This window comes from Mobula birostris, chromosome 1, assembly GCF_030028105.1.
Source record: "Mobula birostris isolate sMobBir1 chromosome 1, sMobBir1.hap1, whole genome shotgun sequence".
NCBI classification, from domain to species: domain Eukaryota; kingdom Metazoa; phylum Chordata; class Chondrichthyes; order Myliobatiformes; family Myliobatidae; genus Mobula; species Mobula birostris.
In genome coordinates this window covers 35,978,412-35,997,173 of record NC_092370.1, presented here as the reverse complement: position 1 = coordinate 35,997,173, position 18,762 = coordinate 35,978,412, and positions in this window count along the sequence as shown.

The following is an 18,762-nucleotide window of genomic DNA, read 5'->3' as shown; positions in this document are numbered from 1 at the left end:
CACTCTTTATTAAGGAAGAGAGGCAGAAAAAAAGGAAACTATAGGCCAGATAGTCTGACCTCAGTGGTTGGGAAGATAGTGGAGTCATTTATTAAAGATGAGGTCTCAGGGTACTTGGAGGCATATGATAATATAGGCCGTAGTCAGCATGGTTTCTTCAAGGAAAAGTCTTGCCTGACAAATCTGTTGGAATTCTTTGAAGAAATAACAAGCAGGATAGACAAAGGGGGATGAGTTGATGTTGTGTACTTGGATTTTCAGAAGGTCTTTGACAAGGTGCCACACATGAGGCTGCTTAACAAGCTATGAGCCCATGATATTACAGGAAAGACTTTAGCATGAATAAAGCAGTGGCTGATTAGCAAAGTCTGGGAATAAAAGGGGCCTTTTCTGACTGGCTGCCAGTGACTAATGGTGTTACACAGGATTCTGTGATGGCACCAAATCTTTTTACGTTATATGTCAATGATCTGAATAATGGAGTTCCTCCAACCTGAGTGTGGCTTCATCTTTACAGTAGAGGAGGCCGTGGATAGACATATCAGAATGGGAATGGGACGTGGAATTAAAATGTGTGGCCACACTCAGGTTGGAGGAACAACACATTATATTACGTCTGGGTAGCCTCCAACCTGATGGCATGAACATTGACTTCTCAAACTTCTGCTAATGCCCCACCTCCCCCTCGTACCCCATCCGTTATTTATTTATATACACACATTCTTTTTCTCTCTCTCCTTTTTCTCCCTCTGTCCCTCTCACTATACCCTTGCCCATCCTCTGGGTTTTCCCCTCCTCCCCCTTTTCTTTCTCCTTGGGCCTCCTGGCGCATGATCCTCTCATATTCCTTTTGCCAATCAACTGTCCAGCTCTTGGCTCCATCCCTCCCCCTCCTGTCTTCTCCTATCGTTTTGGATCTCCCCTTCCCCCTCCCACTTTCAAATCTCTTACTAGCTCTTCTTTCAGTTAGTCCTGACGAAGGGTCTTGGCACGAAATGTCGACTGTACCTCTTCCTAGAGATGCTGCCTGGCCTGCTGCGTTCACCAGCAACTTTGATGTGTGTTGCTTGAATATCCAGCATCTGCAGAATTCCTCGTGTTTGGAAGTCCTTGTGCAGGTTTCCCTGAAGATTAATTTGCAAGTTGAGGAAGCCAAATGTACCCCCCCACCATGTAACCATAGCATTCATTTCAAGAGGACTGGAATATAAAAGCAAGGATGTAATGTTGAAACTTTTGAAAGCACTAGTGAGACCTCACTTGGACTACATGAGCAGGTTTGGGCCCCTTATCTTAGAAAGGATGTACTGAAACTGGAGAAGGTTCAAAGGAGGTTCATGAACACGATTCCAGGATTGAATGGCTTGTCATATGAAGAGTGCCTGATAGGTCTGGTCCTGTATTCACTATAATTCAGAAGAATGAGGGGTGACCTTATGAAACATATCGAATGGTGAAAGGCCTTGATAGATTGGATGTGGAGAGGATGTTTCCTATAGTGGGAAAGTCTAAGATCAGAGGACACAGCCTTAGAATAGAGGGCTGTCCTTTTAGAAAGGAGATGAGGTGGAATTTCTTTAGCCAGAGATTGGGGAATTTGTGGAATTCTTTGCCACAGGCAGCTGTGGAGGCCTGGTCTTTATGTATATTTAAGGCAAAGGTTGATAGATTCATCATTCATCAGGGCAATGAGGGGATATGGGGAGAAGGCAGGAGACTGGGCATGAGAGGAAAATTGGATCAGCTATGATGAAATAGTGGAGCAGAGTCAATGGGCCAAGTGGCCTAATTCTGTTTCTATATCTTATAGTCTTTGGCAATCTTCTATCCACAATGCCATGAGTCTTTGTGTCATCTGCAAATTTACTAATTCATCCATCCATAATTTCATCCCTGTCATTTGTATACATATCACAAACAGAAGTCCCAGTACAGATTCCTGTTTAACACTGTTAATCATGTGACTCAGCAACCACTATACTCTTCCAGCAATGGGCAAGCCAATTCTGAATCCAAAGCAACTCACACACAAAATGCTGGAGGAAGTCAGCAAATCCAAATGGCCAAGTTATTACCATGGCCCAAACGGCTCTCAGGATCTTCTATGTCTTTCTCTTTGGTGAATACCAATGCAAAATACTCATTTAGAACCTCTCCCACATTCTCTGGCTCCAAGCACATATTCCTTTCTTTATCCTTCTTCCTTATTTACAATCCTATTTGATGTATACCATATATAGAATGACGATATTCTCTTTAATCCTACTGTACTTTCCAAGGATTTTTATGACCTAGCTCTTTTAAATCCCTTCTTGAGTTCCTCTCAGCCTTCTTTATATTCCTCATGGGACCTGTTAATTCTTAGCTTCCTAAAACTTTTATATGCTTTTTTGTTGTTGACTAAATTTACAGCCTCTCATGTCATCCAAAGCTCCCTTATTTTGTCATTATCTTTCCTTCCTTCTGACTGGAACATACCAGTCCCGTATTTTGTGCAGCTGGTCTTTTAACAAACTCCACATTTAAGATGTGGACTTGCATCTAAATAACTGTTCCCAATTAACTCTCCCTGACAATAGATGCCCCTAACAAATTGTACCCTGTCTAATCTTCTTGTACGAATGTTGTCTCAATCTATATTGGTGAAGTTGAAGTCATCTACTACGATAACACTGTTGTTTCTGCACCCTTCACTGAACTGCCTGCATATCTATTCCTCAATGTCCCTGTGGCTATTGGAGGGTCTATTGTATAATCCCATCAAAGTGATTACACCTTTCTTATTTTGGAGTTCTACCCATGTAAGATCAGTGTTGACCCTCTTGAGTGCAGCCATGATATTTTCCTTGATTAGAAATACAACCTCTCCCCCTTTAACTCTTCTAAAACATCAAAACACTGGAACATTAATCAGCTACTTCTGTCCCTCTCTCAACCAAATCTATGCAGTGGCTGCAACATCATAGCTCCATATATTGATCCACCCTCTTAAGTTCATCTCCCTTACTCCCGTAATAGAGGGCAAGGTATCAAGATAGGCAGGCAGAAAGAGGAGATAAGGCAGCTGGGTAAAGTGAAACATTTTGACAGAGAAGATGAGGAGGAACAATTTTGACATATTGATACAAACAAAAACAGAAGGAATTGGGTGCATTTGCAGATAAACCTGAAAAGAGGACATTATTAAAGAAAATGGAATCCTGTGCTTTACTGCTTCTCTCCCATTTCCTCTTGACATACCGAGAGGTGACGTTAAATATTTATAGAAGTGCACAATTTGCTTGAATTCTGCATGTTTTTGGAAGGGTGGAACTGTCCTAAAGAGAATCTAGAAAATATTCATTGGATGTTTCCAGGGATGAGAGATTTCAACTACAAGGTTAGACTGGAGAAGAGTACTTGGAGCAAAGAGGTTTGCGAGGAGAATTGATGAGAGTTGATGAACCTAATTGTACTAAACAAATTGTACCCTGTCTAATCTTCTTGTACTTCTTGAGATGGACTAAATAGTGTGAAGCTGTTCTCATGAGCAGATGTTTCATGGACCAGGGATGCAGATATAGTGCCTATAAAAAGTATTCACCTCCCCCACCATCCCTTGGAAGTTTTCATGTTTTATTGTTTTACAACATTGAATCATGGTGGATTTAATTTGGCAAACACACGGAAATCTGCAGATGCTGGAAATTCAAGCAGCACACACAAAATGCTGGTGGAACGCAGCAGGCCAGGCAGCAGCTACAGGAAGAAGTACAGCCGATGTTTGGGTCCTGACGAAGGGTCCCAGCCCGAAACGTCGATGGTACTTCTTCCTATAGATGCTGCCTGGCCTGTTGCGTTCCACCAGCATTTTGTGTGGATTTAATTTAGCTTTTTTGACACTGATCAACTGAAAAAGACTTGTGTGTCAAAGTGAAAACAGATCTCTACAGTGTTCTAAATTAATTACAAATATAAAACACAAAATAATTGATTGCATAAGTATTCAACACCACCCCTTTTAATATGACACACCAAATCATCAATGGTGCAGCCAACTGGTTTTAGAAGTCACATGGTTAGTTAAATGGAGATCTGTTTTTGGACCTGTGTGCAGTCAAAGTGTTTCAATTGATTGCAGTAAAAATACACTTGTATCTAGAAGATCCAGCTGCTGGTGAGTCAGTACCCTGGCAAAAACGACTTCGTAAAGACAAAATAATACTCCAAGCAACTCTGCGAAAAGGTCATTGAAAAGTACAAGTCAGGAGATGGATGCAAGAAAAGTTTGAAGTTGTTGAATATCCCTTGAAATATAGTTAAGTAATCATCAAGAAAGGGAAAGAATACAGCACTGCTATAAATCTGCGTAGAGCAGGCCATCCTCAAAAACTGAGTGTGCAAGAAGGGGACTAGTGAGGGAGGTCACCAGGAGACCTATGACAACTCTGGTGGAGCTACAAGCTTCAGTGGCTGAGATGGGAGAGACTGTGCATACAACTGTTGCCCAGGTGCTTCACCAGTCACAGCTTTATGTGAATGGCAAATTCCCCCTACTGTTGGGGGGAAAAAAAACTCACATGAAATCTCATCTAGAGTTTGCCAGAAGGCTTGTAGGAGTCAGCTGGAAGAAGGTTCTATGGTCTGATGAAACCAAAATTGAGCTTTTTGGCCATCAGCCAGACACCGCACATCATCAAAAGCACGCCATCCCTACCGTGAAGCATGGTGGTGGCTGCATCGTGCTGTGGGGATGCTTCACTGCAGCAGGCCCTGGAAGGCTTGTGAAGCTAGAGGATAAAATGAATGCAGGGGGAAGAGATACTTTTTATAGGCACTATATAAAGTGAAAGAAAAAGATGCAGATTGCTTATGAGAAAAACCTGTTTTACATAGTGAATAGCTATAATTAGGAACTCACTGGCTTAAGGACTACAGAAAACATTATATTAGTCTTTCAAAAGGGAACTGCAGTGACATTTGAGATAAATTAATTTACAGAGCTGTAGAGATGCAGCAAGGAAATGGGATTGTTCTGTACAAATTACTGACATGGATTGGATGTGCTGAATCAAGTCAAGTCAAGTCACTTTTTATTGTCATTTTGACCGTAACTGCTGATACAGTACGCAGTAAAAACGAGACAATGATTTCAGGACCATGGTGCTACATGAAACAATACAAAAACTACACTCTACTACGTAATCAAAAACAGAAAAACTACACTAGACTACAGACCTACCCAGGACTACATAAAGTACACAGAACAGTGCAAGCATTACAATAAATGATAAACAAGACAATAGACAGTGTAGGGCAATAGGTTGGTGGTCCGATGGCTTGGGGGGAAAAGCTGTTACATAAATAAACAGCTGAATGGTGGCGTCTGGGATCACGTATGAGGGGAATGGCCTCTCCCTCACCCCAATCTGCTGTTTTCCATTTCCATTCCTTATTTCACCCGAATATGAATTAGCAGTAGACCATCAGCATCTTGACCCTTGACCCTGCTCTGCCAATTAATGTCATGGTAGATCTGGTTGTATTCTCAATTCCACGTTCCTGTTTACTGATAACTGTTCAACCCTTTGCTCATCAAGTATCTGTCTCTATATTAAGAATATTCAAAGATTCTGTTTCTGCTACTTTTGAGGAAGAAGGTGCAAAGACTTAGAACCTCAGAGAAAAACATTTTTCTTGGAGGATGTTTGCCTCCTTTCTGACTTGAATGAGCCAACCCCTTTACTTTTAAAGTGTGACTTCTGGTTCTGGAATCTTCTACAAGAGCAAACACCGTCTCCGCATCCATCCTGTCATTGAGATCCTATATGCGTTAATCACTATGGATAAATGCCTAGTGTGTCCAAACTGTCCTTGCAAGTTAATTTCTTAACATGTTTGTTTTTACATTCTTATTAGCCTTCCCATTTTAGAATCAGTGCCATAAACATGTAGTTGCCTTTTTTTCGTCGTTTCTATCCATATTCTCTGTGTTAAACATCTTTCAGAAATCTCTTGATTTTTGCCCTTAGAAAGAAAATCAGATATAGCAGATTTTCTAGTACTTTTTCTCAAAGCATTTCCTCAGAGACGGTGATATTCCTGCAATGGAATTGTTTGAAAATAACTTCCAATTATATAGCACCTTTAACATAGCCAAGATATCCAATGGCATTGCATTATCAAACTCAGGAAAAAAAAAATGCACATTAGCAGATATTAGGACAAAGATCCAAAAATATTGTTTAAAGAAGGGCCCTAAAAAGGAAGAAAAGAGTAGAGAATGTATCAATTCAATGCGATGACTCAAAAAGGCAGCAGCTATCATGAAGCACCTTTACCACCCAGGGCATGCCCTCTTCTCATTGCTACCATCGTGGAGAAGGTACAGGGGCCTGAAGATACACGTTCACCATTTTAGGAACAACTTCTACCCCTCCACTATAAGATTTCTGAACAGACAATGAACCCATGAACACTTAACAATTCCTGTCCTAATGTGTGAACTTGGAGAGAGTAGCTATCACAGCCAAATAGCTTATCACAGATTTGAGAGGTGATTTGATAGTAGTGTATAAGAGGCATTGATAACATGGATAGCCAATACCTTTTTACCAGGGTGGAAATCCCTAACACACAAGGGCATAATTTCAAGGTATTTAGAGGAAAATATTGAGGGGTGGGGGAGAATGTCAGCAGTAGGATTCTTTTGTCGTTACAGAAAATGGTACAGTGTGCATAGAATGTGCTGCCACGGTTGGTAGTAGAGGCAGATACATGAGGGACATTTAAGAGACGTTTAGTTAGGCACATGGAGGACTATGTAGGAGGGTTAAATTTGTCTTCAACTAGGTTAAAAGATAGGCACAACATCTTGTGCCGAAAGGTCTGCACTGTGCTGTACCACTCTATCATCTATCACCTCATGAATAACAACATGAATGACCCCATTCACGTGCTTCCTACAGAGAATATCACAAAGCATTCAAGTGAGATAAAAATTAGAGAGGACACTAAAATTAGAGGGGGCCCATAACACTTAAACACAAGCAGATTGGATTGCCAATATGAAAACAGGGATTGTACTTTAGCCCTGAATCTTCAACCCCAATGGACAGGAGATGCTCAAGTTTATTACAGATGGTTTGCAGAAGACAGTTCACCCAAAGGGTGAAGAGTGTACCCTCATAATCGTTCATTTGCTGGATCATCTCTTCAACTAAGCCAGTGAGAATAGGAACAGAGTTCGTGGTCGGAATTGCAGGAGCTGATCTGTCTGCCCCCCTTGTGATGAGGAAGGGGCTTTATTTTCCAGGGAATCCAGGTTGAGATTTGTGGTGGAAAATGTTGAGGTCTTTTGGATGTAAATGGAACCCTTGGAAGCAGTACAAATTTGGCTTTCTTGTGGTTGTCCTTTTACATATTTTATAGGGACGAAGTAAATTGTTTTGGAAATTTAAAAAAAAAGTATAATGATTCCTTTGGTGAAAAATTGAGAACTTCGAGGTCATCCTAACCTTTCCTCATGCTTATTCTTTCATTCTGTTAGTTATATATATTCTCCCCTCCTCTATCAACGTCTAAATGGGTGGGTACAACCTGTTTTATCCAGAGGATGTCACATTGAACATCTGAGTCATTTCCTCCAAAGCTCACGTGAGGGCATGAGTTCTAAACTTCCTAAGCTCTCCTTGTCACTATCATTCTGACCGTGTTGCAGTTTGAGACTTGTCAAGGAGTCCACTGGCACATCACAACCTTCCTGCTGATTCTTTGCTTTCACACTGGGAAACCTGGGCATTATATTGTCTGCTCTGGGGCTAGCTTAGCAACTCTATTCATCTCGACAGAGAAGAGCAGCTCCAATGGATATGGGCCTTTATATAATTTACAATTTTTCATTGGTTAAAATATGTAGTTGTTAAAAGTTTGATTTATCTGCTTTCTAAAAAGTGCTTTTTCCTAACTTAAATATTTATCTTTAACTTCTTTAAGTAGTCTGATTTATTTTAATGCCACAGATATTCACAGATGCCTAAAGCTTTGTTCAGTAAAAGATCAGTCCCTTTAAATTGCATGTCCCATTTCCAAATTCCCATTCCTTCTCTCTGTTTCTCTCTCTCTCTCCATTTTCTCCCTCTGACTATACCCCTTGCCCATCCTCTGGGTCCCCCCCCCTTTTCCTTCTCCCTGAGCCTCCTGTCCCATGATCCTCTCTTATCCCTTTGGCCAATCACCTGTCCAGCTCTTGACTCCATCCCTCCCCCTCCTGTCTTCTCCTATCATTTTGGATCTCCCCCTCCCACTTTCAAATCTCTTACTAGCTCTTCCTTCAGTTAGTCCTGACGAAGGGTCTCGGCCCAAAACGTCGACTGTACCTCTTCCAATAGATGCTGCCTGGCCTGCTGCGTTCACCAGCAACTTTTATGTGTGTTGCTTGAAATTCCTCATGTTTGCATGTTATGCAGGAAGCTGGTTTAAACAGTAACGATATCATTGAATGTCATGGATAGAGGGTTAGGTTCTCATTTGCAGAACCTAGTCATTACCTGACACTTGTGGTTTGAATGTCACAATATTTATCAATTGATGCCCAGATGTTATCTAGATCTTCCCATGTACAGGTATGTAAGAGGGCAAACAGAATTGAATATTGTACAGTAAGTGAACATCCCCTCTTTTGACCTAGAAGAGAGGCATTGGTGAAGATGGTTGGGCCTAGGACAGCATACTATAGATCTCCTACAGTGATATCCTGGATGGGGTGAGTACCCGCAAATAATCAGAAATATTCTTTGCACAAGACGCAACTCAAGCGAGGGTTCTTCTTCATAGAGTCATAGAACACTACAGCACAGAAACAGTCTCTTCTCCCATCTACTCCGTGCCAAACCATTAATCTTCCTAGTCCCATTCACCAACAATTGGACCATAATCCTCCGTGTACCTATCAAATTTCTTTTCAATGTTGAACTTGTGGCACAAATCAGTACAAAGAGGTATGATTTAGTGGCCATAACAGAAACATGGTTGCAGGGTGGAGAGGATTGGGAATTAAATATCCAAGGATATCAGGTAATATGGAAGAATAGGCAGGAAGGTAAGGGAGGTGGGGTAGCACTCATAAGTAAAGATGAGATCTGGGCGAGAGTGAGAGACAATATCAAATCTAAGGTGCATCTGGTTATAGGTTAGGAATAGTAAAGGGAAAAATCACTAGTGGGAGTTGTCTATCAGCCTCTGAGTAATAACATTACAGTGGCACAGGTAATAAACAAACATCTGAGGCATGTAAGAATGGAACAGCAGTTATCGTGGGGGACTTTAACTTGCACATAGATTGAGTGAATCAAGTTGGTCGAGGCAGTCTTGAGGAGGACTTCATAGAATGTATCTGTGATAGCTTTCTTGAACAGCATGTTACTGAACTTACAAGGGAATATGCTATCTTTAATCTGGTCCTTTGCAATGAGACAGGTAAAATTAGTGACCTTGTAGTTAGGGATCCTCTTGGAAAGAGTGATCACAATATGATTGAGTTTCTCATACAAATGGAGGGTGCAATAGTCCTGAAACCAGTGTATTATGCCTAAACAATGGAGACTACAATGGGATGAGGGAGGATTTGGCTAGTGTAGACTGGGAACACAGGTTATATGGTGGGACACAAGGAATTCTGCAGATGCTGGAAATTCAAGCAACACACATCAAAGCAACTTTGATGTGTGTTGCTTATATGGTGGGTCAGTTGATGAACAGTAGAAGACCTTCAAAGAGACTTTTCATGGGTGCTCAACCAAAGTATATTCCAGTTAAAAGCAAGGAGAGTAAGTGTGGGGAGATCCAGCCTTGGATAACTAAGAAAATAAAAGAAGACATCAAACTAAAAGCTTGAGCATGCAAAGTTGCCAAGTGTAGTGGGAAACTGGAAGGTTGGGAAAACTTTAAGAAGTAACAAGGTACCACTAAGCGAGCAATAAAGAAAGGGAAGATAGATTATGAAAATAAACTAGCACAAAATATAAAAACAGATAGTAAAATGTTTTATAATTACATAAAGTGGAAGAGGGTGGCTAAAGTGACTGTAGGTCCCTTGGAGGACAAGAAGGGGGAATTGATATTGGGTTATGAGGGAATGGCCAAGGCTTTGAATGACTACTTTGTGTCGGTCTTCACTGTGGAGGACACATCTAACATGCCAAAGAGAGATGTTATGGATGCGATGGGAGGTAAGGACCTCAATACAATAGCTATTACTAAAGAGGTAGTGCTGAGCAAACTTGTGGGCCTAAAGATAGACAATTCCGCTAATCTCGATGAAATGCATTCTAGGGTACTGAAAGAAATTGCAGAAGTTATGGTGGAGGCTTTGGTGACAATTTACCAAAATTTTCTGGACTTTGGGCAGGTCCCGGCAGATTGGAAGATAACTAATGTCACACCACTGTTCAAAAAAGGATGTAGGCAGAAGGCAGGTAACTACAGGCCAGTTAGTTTAATGTGTGTTCCTCTCGCTTCGGCTAGTGGCTTAATCTAAGGGATGATAACCCCAGCCCAGCCAAGCTTGAGAAATCTTGTTTATGTGGATGCTGCGTTATGTGTCCCCTGTTACAAATTAGTACCATGAAATAACAAACAGTACACAATATATGATTAAACGACTGAGCTTTATAATTCATAATTTTACTATTTGGTTTGTAAAGAAACAAAACAAAGGGCCCATTCTCATGAAACAGTCCAGTGCACAACGTTGGAGCTTACTGTTCAATCTACTGGTTTCCCGTCGAACTCCTCTGAGCGTAGCCGACCCTTGGACCCTCGCTCCAAGCCCACTGCACCCGGCAGTCTACCAACTCTCCCCATTTGCGTCTTCTCTCTTCATCTCTCCCTAGCACAAGACCGCGCAATCCCTTCTCCCGGACCCACAACTTCCCTCATTCCAAGGCCCTGTTATCTCTGGTCATAACCCAAACATTGCTACAGAGAAACCAGTACATTAGCAGTGAAACCTCACAGTGCGTTACACGTGTAGTTGAGATAATGCTTGAAGTTACCATTAAAGAAGAAATAGCGAGGCATCTGGAAAGAAATAGATCCATGAAGCAAACACAGCATGGATTCAGCAAAGGTAGATCTGTTTTACAAACTTACTCGAGTTCTTTGAGGATATAATGAGTGCAGTGGGTAGAGGGGAACAGATGGGTGTTATTTACTTGAATTTCCAGAAGATGTTCGATAAGGTGCTGCATAAAAGACTTATCCATAAGATAAGGATGCATAGAGTTGGGAGTGATGTATTTGCACGGATAGAGAATTGGTTAACTAATAGAAAGCAGAAAGTTGGGATACATAGGTGTTGCTCTGGTTGGCAGTCGTGTGGCGCGTGGCCAAGTGGTTAGGTCATTGGACTAGTGATCTGGTGGTCGTGGGTTCAAGCCTTGGCCGAGGCAGCGTTTGTGTCCTTGAGCAAGGCACTTAACCACACAATGCTCCAGTCCGCCCAGCTGAAAATGGGTACCGGCAAAAATGCTGGGGGTTAACCTCGTGATAGACTGGCGTCCTATCCAGGGGGGAGTCTCATACTCTCAGTCGCTTCATGTCACGGAAACCGGCATAAGCACCGGCCTGATGGGCCACAAGGCTCATGACAGACTTTAATCTTTAATCTGGTTGGCAATCAGTGAGCGGTGCTGTTCACGACGTACATTAATCTGGAAGAGGGGACCAAGTTTAGTGTATCTAAGTTTGTTGATGACGCTAAATTCAGTGGAAAAGCAAATTGTGCGGAAGATACGGAGTGTCTGCAGAGTGATATAGGTGGGTTAAGTGAGTGGGCAAGGGTCTGGCAGATAGAGCAGCGGTGGCGCTGAGGTGGTGCTTGCTGGTGCTATAGCACCAGCAGAAATTACAATAGCATCACCAAGAAATTAACTGAAATTTGACGTACAAATTGCAGCTGCTTTCTCTGTATAGTTTTGAATACAGTTTATTTTTCCAGTTGATCTAGTGAAACAGTGCCCCCAATTACCATAGCACCCACGCAGCAATAAAGTTATAAACTCTGTGCTGATCTAAGGTCAGATCCACTCTACATTTCTGCTTATTCGTTCATTGTCAATGTCTTGCCATTGCTGTCCTCACTCAGATCAGTTAAGCTGATCTAAGATCACTTGAGGTGGTGATGTCACTCACTCTCACTCACGCGAGAGATTGATAGTATACGTACATTGTGCAGGATCCAGGCGCAGATCCATGGTCTCGCGAGACTAACGAATGCCACACACACACATTGTGCTTTTACAAGCTAGCGTGGGCCTGGCACATGCATTATTTTGGCCGGCGTGAAAAATGGATCGATTTTTAGTGAGAAAACAACCTCATCCAGAGGAATCAGTGGTGTCTGAGCCTGAGCCTGTCTTAATTGAAAGTGCCATGCAGAAAGGAGTAAGTGGGGATGAGGACGACAGCAGTTCATCGAAGGAGTGTGAGGGCGAAGTAGAGGAACAAGAAATGGAGCGGGATTCGGTAGAGAACGTGGATGAAGCTGCTGTTAGTGCTGGTGGGAATGCTGTTAGCGCTGGTGGGAATGCTGTTAGCGATGTTAGCCAGCAGCCTGAGTGAGGACCCCAAACACAAAATAATCTGCAGATGCTGGGGTCAAAGCAACACTCACAACACACTGGAGGAACTCAGCAGGTCAGGCAGCATCCGTGGAAAAGATCAGTCGATGTTTTGGGCCAGAACCCTTCGTCAGGACTGTAGAGGGAAGGCAGCCCTATAAAGAAGGTGGGGAGGAGGGTGGGAAGGAGAAGGCTGGTAGGTTTCAGGTGAAAAACCAGTAAGGGGAAAGGTAAAGGGGTGGGGGAGGGGAAGCAGGGAGGTGATAGGCAGGAAAGGTGAAGAAGGATTAGGGGAAAACACAATTGGTAGTAGAAGGAGGCAGAACCATGAGGGAGGTAGTAGGCAGCTGGGGGAGGGGGCAGAGTGACATAGGGATAGGGGAAGGGAATTACCAGAAGTTGGAGAATTCTATGTTCATACCAAGGGGCTGGAGACTACCTATATATGAGGTGTGGCTCCTCCAACCTGAGTTTGGCCTCATCATGGCAGTAGAGGAGGCCATGTATGGACATATCTGGTGGGAGTGGGAAGCATAGTTGAAGTGGGTGGCTACTGGGAGATCCTGTCTGTTGTGGCGGATGGAGCGGAGGTGTTCGACGAAGCGGTCCCCCAATCTGCGTTGGGTTTCACCGATGTAGAGGAGGCTGCACCGGGAGCACCGAATGCAATAGATGACCCCAACAGACTCACAAGTGAAGTGTTGCCTCACTTGGAAGGACTGTTTGGGGCCCTGAATGGTGGCAGGAAAGGAGGTGTAGGGACAGGTGTAGCACTTACGCTTACAGGGATAAGTGCCAGGTGGGAGATCCGTGGAGAAGGACATGTGGACCAGGGAGTCGTGGAGGGACTGATCCCTGCGGAAAGTGGAGAGGGGTGGTGAGGGAAAGATGTGCTTAGTGGTGGGGTCCTGTTGAAGGTGGCGGAAGTTGCGGAGGATAATGTGCTGGATCCGGAGGCTGGTGGGGTGGTAGGTGAGGATAAGGGGAACTCTGTCCCTGTTGTGGTGGTGGGAGGATGGGGTGATGGCCGAAGTGCGGGAAATGGAGGAGATGCGGGTGAGGGCATCATTAATGACAGCAGAAGGGAAACCACGATCCTTAAAGAAAGAGGACATTTGAGATGTCCTGGAACGGAAAAACCTCATCCTCGGAGCAAATGTGGCAGAGACGGAGGAACTGGGAATAGGGAATGGAATTTTTGCATGTGGCGGGGTGAGAAGAGATATAGTTGAGGTAGTTATGAGAGTCATTGGGCTTGTAGAAGATGTCAGTGGACAGTCTGTCTCCAGAGATGGAGACAGAGGAAGGACCCCATTGGCCAGCATCGAAAAAGTACCCTTTGCAACAGTTTGGCAATCAGCAAAGGAGTTTTATTCGTGGCTGGTTTGACCTGTACTCCTGGCTGGAATATCCGATTACGAAAGATACCTCGTTCTGCTTCGCATGCAGGCATTTCCTGTGTGGAGGACATGGGTTCCATTCTGAGTCTACCTTCACTGTCACCAGTTACCGCAACTGGCGGAAAGCTACAACAGCTTTCAAAACCCAACATGCAAGTGCAGCTCGTAAGTTTGCTATAGAGGCGTGGGCCAAATTCAGATTGAGAAAACAAGACTGTTCAAGATTGGGAAATGTGCTTGCTAAAGGACATGCAAAGATTGGCCAAGAAAATCGTGAGTATGAGAGCAGTGGTTGAGTCTCTACGCTATACTGCGTGCCAAGGCATTGCCCAGCGAGGACACCGGGAGGATGATGGATCTGGCAATAGGGGAAACTTTGTTGGGTTGCTCAGTGTAATTGGACAGTTTGGTAAGACTGTAGCTAAAAAATACAATTCTGGAAATGCAAAAAACACCCATCACGATGTCCAAAATGAAATTATGGGTATTATGGCAGATATGGTCAGACGTCAAATAAAGGAGGCTGGACATTTTGCCACCATGGCGGATGAAAGTAAAGACTTGAGTAAATAGGAGCAAATATCAGTGGTGGTGTGGTATTTGAATAACAGTACTTGAAGCACTCTTGCACTTCACTCCAGCAGAAGGGTTGGCGCAGAGTCGCTTCTTAACAGCATTGAACAGACACTTGCCCAGTGTGTTATTGATAAGAACGCGTGTATAAGTCAGTGTTATGACGGGGTGGTAGTGATGTCCAGGAGGTTACAAGAGAGGTTCAGGAAAGAGGTCCCGCAGACATTATATATACACTGCCATGCTCACAGACTTAACCTTGTTTTAGTGGATGTTGTGAGCAATGTACCACAAGCGGGTGAGTTATTTGAAACTGTGCAGCTGCTTTACAACTTCCTTTCAAACTCTGTTGCTCACGATCTTTTCATGAAGAAACAGAGAGAACTGGAATCAACTGCACAGCCCGTGGAGTTGAAGAAATTGTCAGGTACACGTTGGGCATGGCAGTATACAGCTTGGTGGGCTCTAAGGAAATCACTCCCTACCATCCTAGCTACACTACAGGATATTATGGGTCAACCAAATGCACGGAGGAAAATGGAAGCCAGAGCTGTAAATGGACTGATTGACAAGCAGTTTGCTTTACTTCTCATTCTGTTTGAGGATTTATTCCGAGTCACCAAGTTCATGTCAGACCAGCTACAATCTCCCAGCTTGGAGCTTTCATCCGCTGTGGACTTGGCTCAGTCTATCATCGATGCACCCTCAGCAAAACGGGGAGAGGAATCATGGAGTGAAATTCAGTCAAGAGCTAGGGACCTGTGCGTCAAGGCTGGTATACAGAGCAGACCACATGAAAGGAGACAGGCCCAGCCACCCCGCCATCTACATGATTGTTGTTGAGGCCCAACCGAACGCACACCTGTCACATCCTCTGATGACCTTCGCAAGCACTGTTTCTATCCGGTTATAGACAGACTTCTGACTGAGATGAAAAGACGGTTCTCAATTGAGACTGGGGGTGTTCTGACTGGAGTCTCAGCATTGAGTCCCAAACACAAGTTCTTCCTAGACAAGAATTGTCTTTGGCCAATGGCCCAATACTATGGAGTAACTGAAGTGAACCTGACTGCAGAGCTATATCAGGTTTGGCGTCTGTTGGAAACAAAACAAAAGCAAGGACAGACAGTGAATGACACAGTGGAATTTCTAGTTCTAATGAGACCCTACCGCGATGCATTTATAGATTTATACAAACTAATCTGCATATCACTGACTCTGCCTGTGACATCTGCCTCATGCGAACAGAGTTTCTCTTGCCTCAGACGCCTCAAAAACTACCTAAGGAATAGCAGCGGCAATGCTCGGAACAGCAACTTGGCTCTGTTGGCCATAAGCAGCCGGAGGACCAAAGCATTCGACATCCAGAAAATCATTGATGCTTTCGCCACCAACCACAACAACAGACAGATTGTGCTTCTCTGAAAACATCAATGTTCCCTGCAAATCCTAAACTATTACATTTACTACTATTAAGCCTACTGGTTTTGCTTAGACTTCCAAGCAGTGATTCTGTTGATTTTTGTTTTAAGTTCAGTAGCCGAATTAATTGAGGTATTGCATGGTCAGAGCACGATTTGTCCAACTCCTGGTAAAGCCTTGCATCTGTTGTTTGCCTTATTTGACTTTAATAACGGTGTATCTTTTGGCATTGTCTGTCTATGTAATGCAAATAGCAGTGGACATTGTGGGTTAGTGTTGTGTTTTTCAGTTGAAAAGCACGCATTTGACGCTGATTGCGGGATTGGTGCGTGATTCACGTTGTGCGCTGTGGGTCGGATGCTCTGTTGGTTTGTTTGTTTATGCTCTGTGTAGCCTGGGTTGTCTCCGATGCTGTTGACACTGTCACAGTTCACTTCTATATTATATTTATCGATTGCTGTTGCTTGTGAATCAACAGAGGCATTTATAGTAGGCACATAATGCTTGAAACTGACTTTTGAATGCCACGCATCTGGCCTTGCGAATACATATTACCATAGGGTACATCCCTCAGCACCATCACTGAATAATTCAGCCCCACTGTAGCACCAGCATGAAAAAACCTCTGGCGCCACCAGTGAGATAAGAGTACAATGTTCGTAAATGCAAGGTCATCCGCTTTGGAAGGAAAAATGGAAGATCAGATTATTATTTAAATATTTAAAAATTGCAACATGCTGCTGTGCAGAGGGACTTGGGGGGTGATTGTGCATGAATCCCAAAAGATTGGTGTGCAGGTGCAGCAGGCTATCAAGAAGAAATGTTGGCCTTGCTAGAGCGATTGAATTTAAGAGCAGGGCGGTTATGCTGCAACTGTACAGGGTACTGATGAGGCCGCACCTGGAGTACTATGTGCGGTTCTGGTCTCCTTACTTTATACTGGCTTTGAGTCAATGCAGAGGAGGTTCACCAGGTTGATTCCAGAGATGAGGGGGTTAGACTGTGAGAAGAGATTGAGTCGCCTGGGACTGTACTCACTGGAATTCAGAAGAATGCGAGAGGATCTTATAGAAACTTATGAAAGGGATAGATAAGATAGAGGCAGGAAAGTTGTTTCCACTGGTAGGTGAGACTAGAACTAGAAGGCATAGCCTCAAGATTCGGCGGAGTAGATTTAGGACAGAGATGAGCTGCTTTTCCCAGAGAGTGTGGAATTCTCTGTCCAATGAAGCAGTGGAGGCTACCTCAGTAAATATATTTAAGACAAGGTTGGATAGATTTTTGCATAGTAGGGGAATTAAGGGTTATGGGAAAAAGTCAGGTAGGTGGAGATGAGTCCATGGCCAGATCAGCCACGGTCTTATTGAATGGTGGAGCAGGCTCGAAGGGCCAGATGACCTACTTCTGCTCCTATTTCTTATAGTTCTTGACCCTGAATCCACCACTTGCGCTGGCAGCTTGTACTATACTCTCATCTCCATGAATGAAGCTCCCTCCCTCATGGTCCCCTTAAACATCTCACCTTTCATCCTTAACCCATGACCTCTACCTCTAGTCTCGCCCAGCTTCAGTGGGAAAAGCCTGCTTGTATTCACCCTATCTACACACCGCATAATTTTATATACCTCTATCAAATCTCCCCTCAATCTTCTACATTTTAGCAATAGTCTTAACTTATGCAGCCTTTCCTTATAACTCAGGTCCGCAAGTCTTGGCAACATCCTTGTAATTTTTTTCTGCACTCTTTCAATCTTATTTACACATTTCCTGTAGGTAGATGACCAAAACTACACATGATACTCCACATTAGACATTACCAACACCTTATACAATTTCAACATAACATCCCAACTCCTGTAATCGGCACATTGATTTATGAAGGCCAATGTGCAAAAAACTTTCTTTATGACCCGATCTACCTGTGGTGCCGCTCTCAAGGAATTGTAGACCTGTATTCCCAGATTGCTCTATTCTACGGCACTCCCCAGTGCCCTACCGCTCCCTGCGCAAGTTCTACCCTGGTTGGTCCTCCCAAGGTGCAACACCTCACGCTTGCCTGCATTAACTTCCATTGCCATTTTTCAGGCCATTTCACCAGCTGATCCAGATCCCACTGCAAGCTTTGAGAGTCTTCCTCACTGGCCAGTACACCTCCAATCGTGTTGTCATCTTGAAATTTGCTGATCCAATTTACCACATTATCATCCAGATCATTGATGTAGATGAGAAAGAACAATGGTCCCAGCACCGATCCCTGTGGCACTCCAGTAGTCACAGGCAACTATCTACCACCACTTGGTTCCATTGTATGTCTACATTGTTACCCTAGGTACATCCTTAGAAAGAAGTAACAGCTGAACGGAATATGTAGAATCCTTGTCAGTAGAGTTAAGAAACTGCAAAGATAAAAAGACCCAGATGGGAGTTATATACAGGCCTCTGAACAGTAGCCAGGATATCGGGATACAAATTGGATGGAAAAGGCCTATAGAGTGCCTTTAAAAGGGTTCATGCCATCTCTTCTCCCCCCCCCCCAGAAGTTTTCATGTTTATTGTTTTACAACATTGAATCACAGTGGATTTAATTTAGCTTTTTTGACACTGATCAACAGAAAAAGACACTTCTGTTTCAAAGTGAAAACAGATCTCTACAAAGTGATCTAAATGATTACAAATATAAAACAAAATAATTGATTGCTTAAGTATTCAGCCCCCCCCCCTTAATATGACACACCAAATCAGTACTGCTGCAGCCAATTGGTTTTAGA